This window comes from Lasioglossum baleicum, unplaced genomic scaffold, assembly GCF_051020765.1.
Source record: "Lasioglossum baleicum unplaced genomic scaffold, iyLasBale1 scaffold0100, whole genome shotgun sequence".
In the NCBI taxonomy this organism is placed as follows: domain Eukaryota; kingdom Metazoa; phylum Arthropoda; class Insecta; order Hymenoptera; family Halictidae; genus Lasioglossum; species Lasioglossum baleicum.
The window spans coordinates 74,282-88,388 of NW_027469160.1; the positions used below are offsets into that span (position 1 = coordinate 74,282).

Sequence of the window (14,107 nt, forward strand, 5' to 3'; positions counted from 1 at the left end):
AGCCTATAGCTTCATTCATCCTGTGATTCCGAAAGTCAGACGAGTTATTTCGGGAATAAATGCGCTGCATAGTATTCGCAATATATACCTTAATTCGCGGATTGGATATTAAAATATTGCGTCACTCCGTTGTAGAACGTTACATGTTGTTATAATGGCGAACATTTTACCGAAGGCCTAACATTCGGAGAACATATCTCACTGTATCGAGAGTATAAGTTCGTGTGCAGAGAAAGAAATTAGTATACATTTTAGTGTCAAGCACCATAATTTCAGGTATGATTAAGAAAATCGACAGCAAAACCTTCCAACAACATTTAAACATTTCTTGCGAGTCGCATAGCTCTAGCAATATCTTCACGTATCCTGTCATTCCACGAACCATACAAGTTATTCCGTAAGAACATTCGATGAACAGTATTGGCAATAGACGTCTCACTTCACGGAATGAATATCAATGATGGGACACAATCCCTTCGAGTACGATTCCAATTGGTATATAGTAAAACGTTTTACCGAAGACCTTACTTTCCGCGTACGCAGCTCGCTGTATCGAGAGAGTAACCCCGTGTGCAGAGTTACAGATTAGTACACATTTTAGTGCGGGGCACCTTAATTTCATGAATGAATACGATGATCGAGAGTCTAACGGCTGAAGAACGTTACGACCATTATTGAGTGTCGCACAGAGCTGCGTCAATAGCTTCACCAGTCCCGTGATTCCGAACTGTTTTGCAGTAGACACTATAATTCACGGTATGAATATTGAAGTACAGAGTCCAGCCGTCGGAGATCGATACCAATTCGTATAAAGTCGTTCCTTTCACCGAATGCAGTATCATACGAGATTATATGATGCATTAGCGAGTGCGGTACATAACCGTTTTAGTGCCAGGGGATTTTAAAAGTCGACGCCGAATAGTGCCATGTAGCGCGATAGCGCTTCCTTTATTTTTCTGCGAATAATGCCGACCGACGCGGTCGCGCTGCTCTTTTTTTCGACGAAATGTGCCACCCGGCGCGCTCGGGTTTCGGATTGATGTGCAATTTTTTAATGTTAACAACTTAATGTTAACAAGCAGAAATATTGTACTGAACACCCAAAAGAGAAAAAAAATGAAAGAAAATTTGTAATCATGAGAGGAAACGCTCGAATCACTCGCGACAAGATACGTCCTGAATTCAGCGCGTTGCGAATTGACGATTGTGATAAAAAATAGCGACACGGTTCACCACAGTACGCGAACAGCGCGTTTGCGCCGCGTGGCACTAACATGGTTAATGTTCCCGAAAGCAGACTCTACATATTATAGCTGTCGGACATGTAATTTTCATGTATGAATGGCAAAACGGCAGTCGAACCGTTTTAAAACGTTACCCACTTCTTTGTCTGTCCAACGGCTAAGTCAATAGCTTCACATATCCTGTGGTTCCGAGAGTCAAACCAAGTACTCCAGTAGTAAATCCGCTGTACAGTATAGGCATTAGAAACCCCAGTTCCCGGTATAAATATTCAGGTTTAGTGTCACGCGTTTATGTAATGTCACCTACTGGTATAGACTCAACATTCTGCCAAAGGCATTATCCTCCTAGAAGCTTACTCGCAGTATCGAGTGTATAACTTCGCCTTCAGAGAGACAGAGTATTATACATCGTAGTGTCGTGCACCTTACTTTCACGTATGAATTAGAGGATCGAGCTTCAAACCGTTCCCGAACGCTTCCACCATCCAGTAGAGACAGACGGCGAAGCAAATATCTTTACCTATCCTGCGAGTCCGAGAGTCATAGCAGGTATTCCGGTAGTAAATCCACTGAACAGTATTGACAATGGACACCGTATTTCACGGTTTGAATATTAATGTAGGGCGTGAACTGTTGAGAACGTTACCTATATGTATAAAGTTTAACATATTACAGAAGACATTACCCACCCAGAAACTAACCCGCTGTATCGAGAGTACAATTTCGCGATCAGGGAAACAAATTAGTACACATTTTTGTGACGGGCATCATAATTTCATGCATGAAATAGAAGATCGGTGTCAAAACGGTCGAGAACGTTGCCACCGTCTTTGAGAGTCGAACGTCTAAATCAGTAGCCTCATCTATCCCGTGATTACAAGAGTCAAACAGGGTATTCGGGAAGAAAATCCGTTTATCAGTATTGGCAACAGGCACACTAATTCATTGTATGGATATTATAGTTGAGCGTCAAACCGTTCGAGGACGTTACCACCTTCTTTGAGAGTCGAACGGCTCAGTCCATAGCTTGTCGTATTCCAATATTCGAAGAGGCAAACCATGTATTCCCGGAATAAATGTTACTAATTTGCTCCCTTGAACACTGAGCAAGACACTTGCTTCAGCGGGTTGGGCTTCTCGGAATGTATGGCCATCGATAGTAAGTTTGACTCTAAACTAAAAGATGAAGCTCTATAACCGTCTTGCACTCTACAATCATATCCGTACCGTGAAATAAGCAGTCTATTGCCAATATTGTCCAGCGGATCTGCTACCGGATTACCGGGTTTGACTTTCGGAATCACAGGATAGGTGAAGCTCTTGTCTTGGCTGTTCGACTCTCACAGAAGGTAGTGACGTTCTCGAGCGGTTTGGCACTTGATCTACTAAGTCATATTTGAAATTAAGTTACTCCTCACTAAAATATAGACTATTTTGCTTCCCTGATCACAAAGTTATATTATCGGCACAGCGGGATGCGGTAATTCGGGATGCGGTAAAAAGTTTGACACTGTGCCCACAGGTAAGGATCTACGACGGCTTGAAACTGTACTTTAAACTATATACCGTAAATTGGGGTGTCTATTGCATATACCTAGCTTGACTATAAGAATCACGGGCGAGGTGAAGCTATTGACTTAGCGACAGTCAAAAGTGGTTTACACGTTCCGAAAGGTTTGACTCTCAACATTGAAATTCATACATGAAAATAAGGTGTCCGCCAGCTGAAATATCTTCGAATTTCCATCCGTGAACACGAGGCCAGACACTTCGTCCAGCGGATTAGGTTGTCGGCAGACAATGTGTTCGGCTAAAAGAATGACATTACAGCAATTGGTAATGTTCTCCGACGATTTGACTCCCTACTTTAATACCAGTGGCGTGCATTAAGGTCTCTATTGCCAATAACATTCAGGGGATTTACGCCAGGAATACCTTGTTTGGCTCTTGGAATAACGTGATAGGTGAAGCTATTGGCTCAGCTGTGCGGCTTTCAAAAATGGTGGTAATTTTCTCAAGCAGTTTGACACTCCATCCTCCTATTCTTACATGAAAATAAGATGTCCGCCTGCTAAAATGTCTGCTCACTGCATCCTGCTTCTCAGAAAGAAATGTGTTGGGTAAGATTAATAAATTTATACTAATTGGGAATTCTGTCGTACGGCTTGACTCTCTACTTTAATTTCGTATCATGGATTAACGTGTGTATTGCCAATACTGTTCAGCGCATTTACTCTCGGAATACCTGGTTTGACTCTCCGAATCACTGGATAGGTGAAGCTTCGGCATAGTTGTTCGAATCTGACAGAAGGGGCAACGTTCTCGCACGGTTTGACACTCGACCATCTAATTCATACATGAAATGAAGGTGCCCGTCACTAAAATGTGTACTTGTTTGACCTCTGAACTCGAAGATATACTGTCGATACAGCGGGTTCGCTTCACAGAATGTAAGGCCTTTCTATAATGTCTGGGACTATATCAATACGTAAACTCCTACAAAGCTTTGACTCTGGACATTAATATTTCTACCATGAAATAGGGTGTACGATGCCAATACGGTATAGCGGATTTACTCCCGAAATTCTTCCTTTCATTTCCGGATTCACGGGATAGGAGATGCTATTGACTTAGCCGTTCGAGTCGCAACAACGGTGGTAACGATCCCGAATTGGTTGGACGACGATCATTTAATTTATACATGAATGTAAGGTGCTCGTCACTAAAATGAATACTAACTTCCTTCTCTGAACGCGAAGTTATATTCTCGATGAGGCAGGTGATATTCGTGGAGATAGTATCTTCGGTAAAGTGTTTTATATTATACCAGTTTGTAACGCTCTCAAATGGTTTAACGCTCCACTTTAATACTCATACCGGGAATTATGGTGTCTATTGCCAAAACCCTTCAGCGAACTTTCTCCTGGAATATCTGGTTTGACTCTCGGAATCGCAGGATAGGTGAAGCTATTGTGTTATATGCGTGATTTCACTACGAAGGTGGGAGAGTTCTCGAACGTTTTCACCCTCGATCATCTCATTAATACATGGTGTTAATGTGCCCTTCTCTGCAATGTATACCAATTTGTATCTCGTAGTAGGAAGTAATAGTCTTGATACAGCGGGTTAAGATCACGGAGGGTAGGATTTTCTGTAAATCTTTTGTAATATATATGTATCGTTCTACAAATGATTGGCTTTGTACTTTAATATTCTAACCGTGAACTAAAGTGTCCATTGCCAGTAGTGTATAACGGATGGACGCCCGGAATACCTGGAATGATATTAAAATATTTGACTTTACACCAATTCGTAACGCTCTCAAACGGTTTGAAACGCTATTTAAATATGCAAACCGTGAATTAAGGTGTCCATTGCCAATGCCGTGCAGCGAATTTACACCGGTAATACCTGGTTCGACTCTTGGAATCACAGGGTAGGTGTAGCTATTGACTTAGCCGTTCGTCTTAGAATGAAGGTGCTCACCTTCCTGAAGCGTTTGACCCTCAATCCTCTAATTCAAGCATGTAACCAAGGTGCTTGTCACTAAAAGTCATATTAATTCGACCCTCTGAGCACGATGCTATATTCCAGGTACAGCGGGACAGTTTTTCAGAGGGTAAGGTATTCGGTAATACGTTTGACTTTACAGCAATTCGTTACGTTCTCAATCGAATTGACGCTCTACTTTACAATGCAAACCGTCAATTAAGGTGTCTATAATTAATAATGTCCAGCGGATATACTCCAGGAATACCTGGAATGACTCTTGAAAACACGGGATATGTGCAGGTATTTAATTAGTTGTTCGAATATCATAGTTGGTGGTAACGGTCTCGAACTGTTTTCCCCTAGACCTTCTAATTCGTTCATGACAATAAGGGACCGCAACAGAAATGAACTCCAATTTCTTTCACTGGACACGGAGTTACACTCTCTATTCGCGGAATGTAGGGCATTCAGTAAAACGTTTGACATTATACCGATAGGTAATGCTCTAAAAAGGTTTGAAGCTCCACATTAATGTTCAAGCCGTGAGCAAAGGTGTATATTCCAAATACAACTCAGCGGACTTACTCCTGGAATACATGGTATGACTCCCGGAATCACAGGATAGGTGAAGATATAGTCTTAACCGTTTATCTATCACAGAAGGTGACAACGTTCTCAAACGGTTTGACCATCGATTTTCTAATTCATACATGAAGTTAAGATGTTCGTCTCTGAAATGAATACTAATTTCTTTCTGTGATCACGGAGTTGTATTCTCGATAATGCGGGTGCTATTAGCGGATGGTAAGGCCTGGTAAGGTAACTCAAACGTTTTGCGTTAATCCAATTCTTAACGTTCTACAGCCGTTGGGCGTTCCGCTTTAATATTCAAACCGAGAATTAAGGTGCCTATTCCGAATACAGTCCTGCAGATTTACCCCCGGAATACCTGGTTTGACCCTCGGAATCACCGGATAGGTGAAGCTATTGACTTAGCCGTTCGTCTCTCACGGATGGTGGTAACGTTCTCGACTTGATCCATGAACTTCTAATTCATGCACGAATTTAAGGTGCCGTTACTAAATTGTATTCTAATTTGCTAGTCAGAACACGATGTAATGCCCTAGATATTGGAGGTTATCGTCTCGGATGGCTAGATCTTCTGAAAAACGTATAACATTATTCAATTGCGTAACGCTCTTCAAAGGTATGACGGTCTGCGTTAATATTTATTCCGAGAATTAAGGTGTTCATTACTAATACTGAACGGGGTATTTACTACCGGAGTAGCTAGTTTGCCCCTCGGAATCCCAGGATACCTGAAGCTATTAACTTAGCCATTCGAATCGCAAAGAGGGTAGAAACGTTCTCGAACAGTTTGCCTCTCGATCTTCTAATCCACCCTCGAAATTAGTGTGCCCGTTGCTAAAATGTGAACTAATGTGTTTCTTTGAGCACAAAGTTATACTCTCGATACGGCGGGTTTGGTGCACGGTAGGTAAGGCGTTCAGAAAAAGGTTTCACTCTACATCAATACGTAAAGTTCTACAAAGGTTTAGCGATCTATCTTAATATTCATACTGTGAATTAAGGTGTCCGTTGTCCGTAGTGCACAGCGGATTTACTCCCGGAATAAGTTCTTTGACCTTCGGAATCACAGGATAGTTGTAGCTGTTGATCTAGAAGTTCGGTTCTCCAAGAAGGTGGTAACGCCTGTGGATCGGTTTGAACCTCGCTCCTCTAGTTCGTACACGAAATTAAGGTGCCCGTGCCTAAAATGTCTACTTATATTTTAGCATTAACACGAACCAGAGCAGCTCCTACTGAGAGTTGGTTTTCTCGGAAGATAAGGCCTTCTGTAAAATTTTGAATCTATGCTAATAGGTAAAGTCTAGTAACGGATTGACAGTCTACTTTCATATTCAGACCGTGAATTTCGGTGTCCATTTCCAATACTGTTCAGCGAAATTACCCCCGGAACACCTAGTTTGACGCTAGGAATGCTTGGATAGGTGAAGCTATTCACTTAGCCGTTCGTCTCTCACAGAAGGTGGTAATGTTCTCGAACGGTTTGACACTCGCTTGACTAATGCATGCAGGAAGTTAAGGTGCCCGTCACTAAAATGTTTACCAATTGGATTCTACGACCACGAAGTTATACCGTCGATACTGAGGGTTATATTCTCGGACGATAAGGCATCCATTGATGAGTATTACGTTATTCCATTTAGTAGCATTCTCCAACGGCTGACGATCGACTTTTATATTCATAACGAGAACTAATGTGTCCATTGCCAATAGTGTACAGCGAAGATATTGATTAAGCGGTTCGTCCCCCGCAGAAGGTGGCAACATTCTCGAGCTGTTTGATACTCGATCTTCTAATTCATACTTGAAAATAAAGTGCACGTCACTAAAATGTTTACATGTTCCTACCCCTGAACATGATGTTATACTCTTGATAGAGCTGATATTTCTTTCGGAGGGTAAGCTATTCAGTAAGAAGTTCAAACCTACAAGTATAGGAAATGTTCTACAATGGCTTGACGGCCCGCTTAAATATTCAAACCGTGAATTGAGGTGTCCGTTGCCAATACTGTTCAGCATACTTGCTCCAGGAATTCGTGGTTTGACTCTCGGAATCGCGAGACAGGTGAAGCTATTGACTTGGCCGTTCGTCTGTCACAGAGGGCCGTAACGTTTTCGAACGGTATGACCGCCGATCTACTAATTCATCCGTTCTATTAAGGTGCCCGTTGCTAAAATGGATACTACTTGGCTACTCTGAGGACGAAGTTAAACACTCTATACGGCGTGTTATCTACGCGGATGGTAAGACCTTCTGGAAAACTTTGAGCCTATACCAATTCGTAACTTTCTTCGATGGTTTAACTTGTGACATTAATATTTATACCGGTAAACAGGGTGTATGATTGCAACACTGCACATCAGATTGACTCCCAGAATAACTGCATTGACTCTCCGTATCCTAGGAGAGGTGAAGCTGCTGAATAAGCCGTGCGACTATGAAAGACTGTGATAGTTCACGATTGGCTTGGCCCTAGATTTTGTAATTCATACATGATGTTATGGAGCACGTCAATAAAATGTTTACTCATTTGCTTCTCTGGAAACAAAGTTATACTCTCAATGCAGCAGGTTAATTTCTCCGAAGGTACGGTCGTCTGAAAAAAATTGGACTCTATACCAATACGTAACGTTCATCAACGGTTTGACTCATTACATTGATAATCATACCCGGAAATACGGTGCCTATTGACAATTCTTTTCTGCGGATATAATTCCCGAATATCAGGTTTGACACTCGGAATCACAGGACAGGTGAAGCTATTTACTTAGCTGTGCCGCTCGCAACGAATATGTTAACACTCCGGAACGTTTTGATTGGCCAATTTATAAATTCTACTGGAAATTATCGTGTCCGTCACTAAAATGAATAGCAATGTCTTTGTCCGAACACGAAATTATACTCTCGAATCGGCGGGTCTGGTACACGGGAGGTAAGATTTCTCTGAAAAGATTGATTCTACACCAATGTGTATCGCCCTACAGCGGTTTGACGTCTAGCAGTAATATTCAATCCCTAAATTAATGTGTTTATTTCCAATAATGTACAGGGCATTTACTTCCGGAATACCTGCTTTGACATTCGGAATCGCAGGATACGTAAATATATTGACATGGCCGTTCGGCACTCAGGGAAGGTGGTAAATTTTTCGATATGTTTAACACTAAATCTTAGAATTCATGCATGAAATTAATGTGCCCGTGTCTAAAGTCTACACTAATATGCTCCTCCAAACATCAAGACATAATCTCGATGCAGCGGGTTAGAGTCTCCGAATGTATGCCCTTCGGTAAAAAGTTTGACTATATAGCAATAGGGAGCGTTCAACAATGGTTGGATTCTGTTAATTGATATTCATACCATGAAATTGCCTGTCTAATGCCAATACTGCTCAGCGGGTTCAGACGCGGATTACCTGGTTCGACTAGTATTATGGTGAGCTATTTTTATTGCATATATAATCTGAAAATTTGTTGTATTGAAATTTTCTACTGTAGACAAATTTTATTGTGTAAAATGTGTGCTATTGATAATATCGACTAGTATTGTGATGAGTTTATTTTATTGCATATATAATATGACAATTTGTTGTATTGAAATTTTCTACTGTTGACAAATTTTATTGTGGAAAATTTGCTCTATTGATACCTTCGGCTAGTACTGTGGTGGGCTAATTTTATTCCATATATAATAAGAAAATTTGTTCTACTGTAATTTTCTGCTGTTCACAAATTTTATTAAATTTAAAATATAAATTAGCTGATTACTATGCATATAGATACATTATCTGTCGATATATTGTAAAATAATATTTTATATGAAATATATATTTAATAATTAATTTTATACTATTCTAGTGGTATGAATAATTAATTTTATACTATTTTAGTCGCGAAGTATAAATTCATTTATCATAAATAATTAAATTTATATTATTTTAGTCGAGTAGTATAAATTAATTTATTATAAATAATTAATTTTATACTATTTTAGTCGTGTAGTATAAAGTAATTTATTATAAATAACTAATTTTATACTATTTTAGTCGAGTAGTATAAATAAATTTATTATAAATAATTAATTTTATACTACTTTAGTAGTAAAAATAATTAATTTCATATCATTTTAGTTGAGTAGAATATAATTATAATTAATTTATAATATTAGTTTATTAAATAATTATATTTCAAAATGAGATTTATTTAATATCAATAGGTTTATAAATTATTTCGTAATAATTTATTTAAAATCTATGAAGATCAAATAAATAGTTATTTAATGAAGTTTATTAATAATTTAATTTATTTAAGTATACAAAACCTTTAAATATTCAAAATTGTTTAATATTAATACGTTTATTAATTATTTAATTTATTAAACAATACAAAATTTATAAGTATTATAATTTATTTTAATATTTTATAGGTTTATTAATTTCATAAGGATAAAAAACCTATAAATATTAAATGAATGTAGTTTATTAATATTTATAGGTTCATTAATTATTTAATATATTTAAGGATACAAAACCTATGAAATATTAAAAATTATTTATTTTAATATTTTATGGCTTTATTAATTTAATTTAGGTAAGGATATCAAACATATATATAAATATTTAATAAATATAGTTTATTAATATTTATAGGTTTATTAATTATATTATTTATTTATGGATACAAAACCTATAAATATTAAAAATTATTTATTTTAATATTTCATAGGTTTATTAATTTAATTTATTTAAGGATATATAATTTATAAATATTAAATGAATATTGCTTTTAATATTTATAGGTTTATTAAATATCTTGTAATAATTTACTTAAAACTGCAAATTTATAAATATTGAAAGTTATAATTTATTTTAACATTTTATAGGTTATTAGTTGTTTATAATATTTCATTATATATATACATATTTTAATGTTTAAGCCTATAGAATTCTAAATTTTAAGGAATTAATTTAATTGATAAATACATATTTTAATGTTTAAGGCTATAGAATTCTAAATTTTAAGGAATTAATTTAATTGATAAATATATATATATATATATATATATATATATATATATATATATATATATATATATAATTATAATATTCCTGATAAAAGGAATATTTTGATAAGATATTTATGAAAATTTATTTACTATTATTAGTTACAGAAATTTTAAAGTAATTTAAAAATTATAGTATAATTTAATTTTAAATAAATTATATAAATTAATTTTAAATAAATTATATAAATTAACTTTAAATAAATTACATAAATTAATTTTAAATAAATTATATAAATTAATTTTAAAATATAAATATATAAATTTTATATATTTAATATATATTTTATATATATTTTTTTTAATACAATCAAATATTATTTTAAAGCGATTTATTTTTGAGATTGTAACATTTAATAGAATTAGAATAATCAATTTAAATTCTAATAATAAATTATCGAGTTTATTGATTTTTTATATATCAATTATTTCTAGAATTTTTTTGGTAATTTTTATATTAAATTTTATTAATTTGGATGAAATAATTTATTTGAAAAATTTATTAAATTATTTTTTATTTATTTCATTTATAATAAAATTAGGGTTATTTCCTCTTCATTTTTTAATAATTAAATCTTATGAGTTAACAAATTCAAATTGTATTCATCATCAACTATAATAAAATTTATTACTTTAAATTTTTATTGTTTAATTTTGAAATTAGATTATAAAACAATTTTATTTGGAATTTTTAGAATTATATATTTATCTATTTATATATTAAAATTAATTAATATTAAAGAAAGAATTAGGTGTTCAACTTTAATATGAAATTATATATTAATTATGGTTTATTATATTATCGTAAAACATTTTTATTTATTAATATTATTTAATATATTAATTATTTATATATTCTTATTTGTATTATATAAATATAAATTTGTAAATAATAATTTAAATAATTATATACTAAATTATAAAAATAGTTTAATTATTTTATTTGTATTAATTTTATTAATTTATTCAATATTACCAATTTTTTTCTTTTATTATTAAATGCTTATTAATTAAAAATTTTATATATATTATTGAATATAATGTACTTATTAGACTACTAATTTTATTAATCAGATATATTTATCTATATTGTTATATAGAAATTATTGTATTTTTATTTATAAATATAAATTTTTCTTTTAATTTTTTATTAATTTTAATTTTAAGTTTAATTTTTGAATATTATTTTTTTCAATATTTAATATTTTAATATTATTTATATTTGATGTACTATAAAAATTAAATACTTAATATATTTTATTTACATAACTTAAAATTTGCAATTTAATGTTTTTTAAACTATAATTAAAAATTAATAAATATAAAAAGTATTATGTCTGATAAATGAAATAAATTGTAAATCTATTAATAAAAATAAATAAATTTTTTAATACTATAAATATTATAAGTTTAATTAAGAACAATTAACTTTGAAAATTAAAAATAAATTTTAATTAAAGCTTTAATTATGTGGTTAATATAAACAAAGCATAAAGATATTGGCATTCATTATTTTATATTAAATATATTGTCAGGAATAATTGGTCCATTCTTAATATTTTTAATTCGTGTAGAATTAAGAATTCCTGGAATATTTTTAAATAATGATCAATTGTATAATTCTTTAATAACCAGTCATGCATTTTTAATAAATTTTTTTATAATTATACCTTTTTTAATTGGAGGATTTGGTAATTGATTAATTCCTTTAATATTAAGATCACCTGATATATCATTTCCTCGAATAAATAATATTAGATTTTGATTACTACCTCCTTTATTATTATAATTATTAACTAGAAGAATTTTTAATTTTATATCTGAAACTGGTTGAACTGTATGTTCACCTTTATCTAATTATATTTTTCATTCATCTCCTTCTGTAGATTTTGCAATTTTTTATTCACATATATCTGGTATTTGATCACCTTTGGGAGCTATAAATTTAATAACTACAATTATATTAACAAAAAATTTTAGATTAGATTTAGATACAATACCTTCATTTCCTTGATCTCATTTTATTACAATAATTTTATTATTATTATCTTTACCTGTAGTAGCAGGAGCTAATACAATATCATTATTTGATCGTAATTTTAATACATCTTTCTTTGATTCTATGAGAGGAGGAGATCCTGTATTATATCAACATTTATTTTGATTTTTTGGTCATCCAGAAGTTTATATCTTACTTCTACCTTGTTTTGAATTAAGTTCTCAAATTATAATAAATGAAAGTGGTAAAATAGAAGTATTTGGTGATTTAGGAATTATTTATGCAATATTAGGGATTGGATTTTCAGGTTTAACTCTTTAAGCTCATCATATATTTACTATTGGATTAGATGTAGATACTCGTGCTTATTTTACTTCAGCAACTATGGATATTGCTGTTCCTACTGGAATTAAAGTTTTAAGATGATTAGCAACTTAATATGGTTCAAAATTAGAATAAATAATTCTATTGTATGATGTTCAGGTATTATTTTAATATTTGCATTTGGAGGATTAACTGGAATTATGTTATCCAATTCAACTATTGGTATTATTTTACATTATACATATTGTGTTGTTGCTCATTTTCATTATATTTTATCAATAGGAGCTGTTTTGTCTATTATTTCATGATTTATTCACTGATATCCTTTAATTACTTGCTCAATATTAAATAAAAAATGATTAGTATATCAATTTTTAATAATATTTATTGGAGTAAATTTAACATTTTTTCTTCGACATTTTTTAGGTTTAATAGGAATACCTGGACGTTATTCTGATTATCCTGATTCTTATTATTGTTGGAATCTGCTATCTTCAATTGGATCTATTATTCCATTAAATAGAATAACTTTTTTATTATTTTTAATTTTACGAAGTTTAATTTATAAACGTTTATTATTACTTCAATTTTTTCAATCTTCTTTAGAATGACTAATAAATTACCCTCCATTATATTATTCATTTAATGAGTGTAGTATTTTAATAATTATAAAATTTTATATGTCAGAAAAGTGCAATGAATTTAAAATTCAATTATATAAAATTTAATTTTATTATCATAAGTAGCAGCATGAAATATATTTTTTTTTTTCAAACTGAAAATTCATTTTACTATGATAATTTAACATATTTTCATAATTTTATTGTAATATTTATATTAATAATTATTGTTCTTACATCATACTTAATTGCTGATATTTTAAAAAATATATTTATCAAGAAATCATTTAACACGTTAAGCGCCACGCCGGTCCCTAGGGACCGGCGCTAGACTTTTCGTTCAGGCCGCGTCGGTCCCTACGCACCGGCGACAGATTTGTCCTTGTATCACGGTGCCTGTGTCGGTCCTTGCATACTTCTGAGACTGTAGATTTAAATTATGCGATATCGCATCTCATTTGCCAATGGATCAAGGAAAATAGTAATAATAAATAAATATGATAAAGTATATACACCGTATATCTTGCAATTGCAAAATGTCAGGTTCTCGAGTGCAACTTATTTGGAATTGGAGTGGTAAACATAAGAAGACAGGCCCTGATTTCAACATGGATTACGTTACTCAACATTTGTTTATACTCTGGCTCGCCCATCGGCGATCGGCCCGGCCCGTCTGACGGTTAACTATCGCCTGAACGAAAAGTCTAGCGCCGGTCCCTAGGGACCAGCGTGGCGCTTATCGTGTTAATTGAAGTAATTCGAACAATTATTCCAATAA

At 33.0% G+C, this 14,107-nt stretch overlaps 1 pseudogene; it reads left to right on the forward strand.

The window, feature by feature from the left end:
* The first annotated feature begins 8,199 nt into the window (after window positions 1–8,199).
* On the forward strand, window positions 8,200–13,320 carry LOC143219923 (cytochrome c oxidase subunit 1 pseudogene; annotated as a pseudogene).
* Window positions 13,321–14,107: the final 787 nt, after the last annotated feature.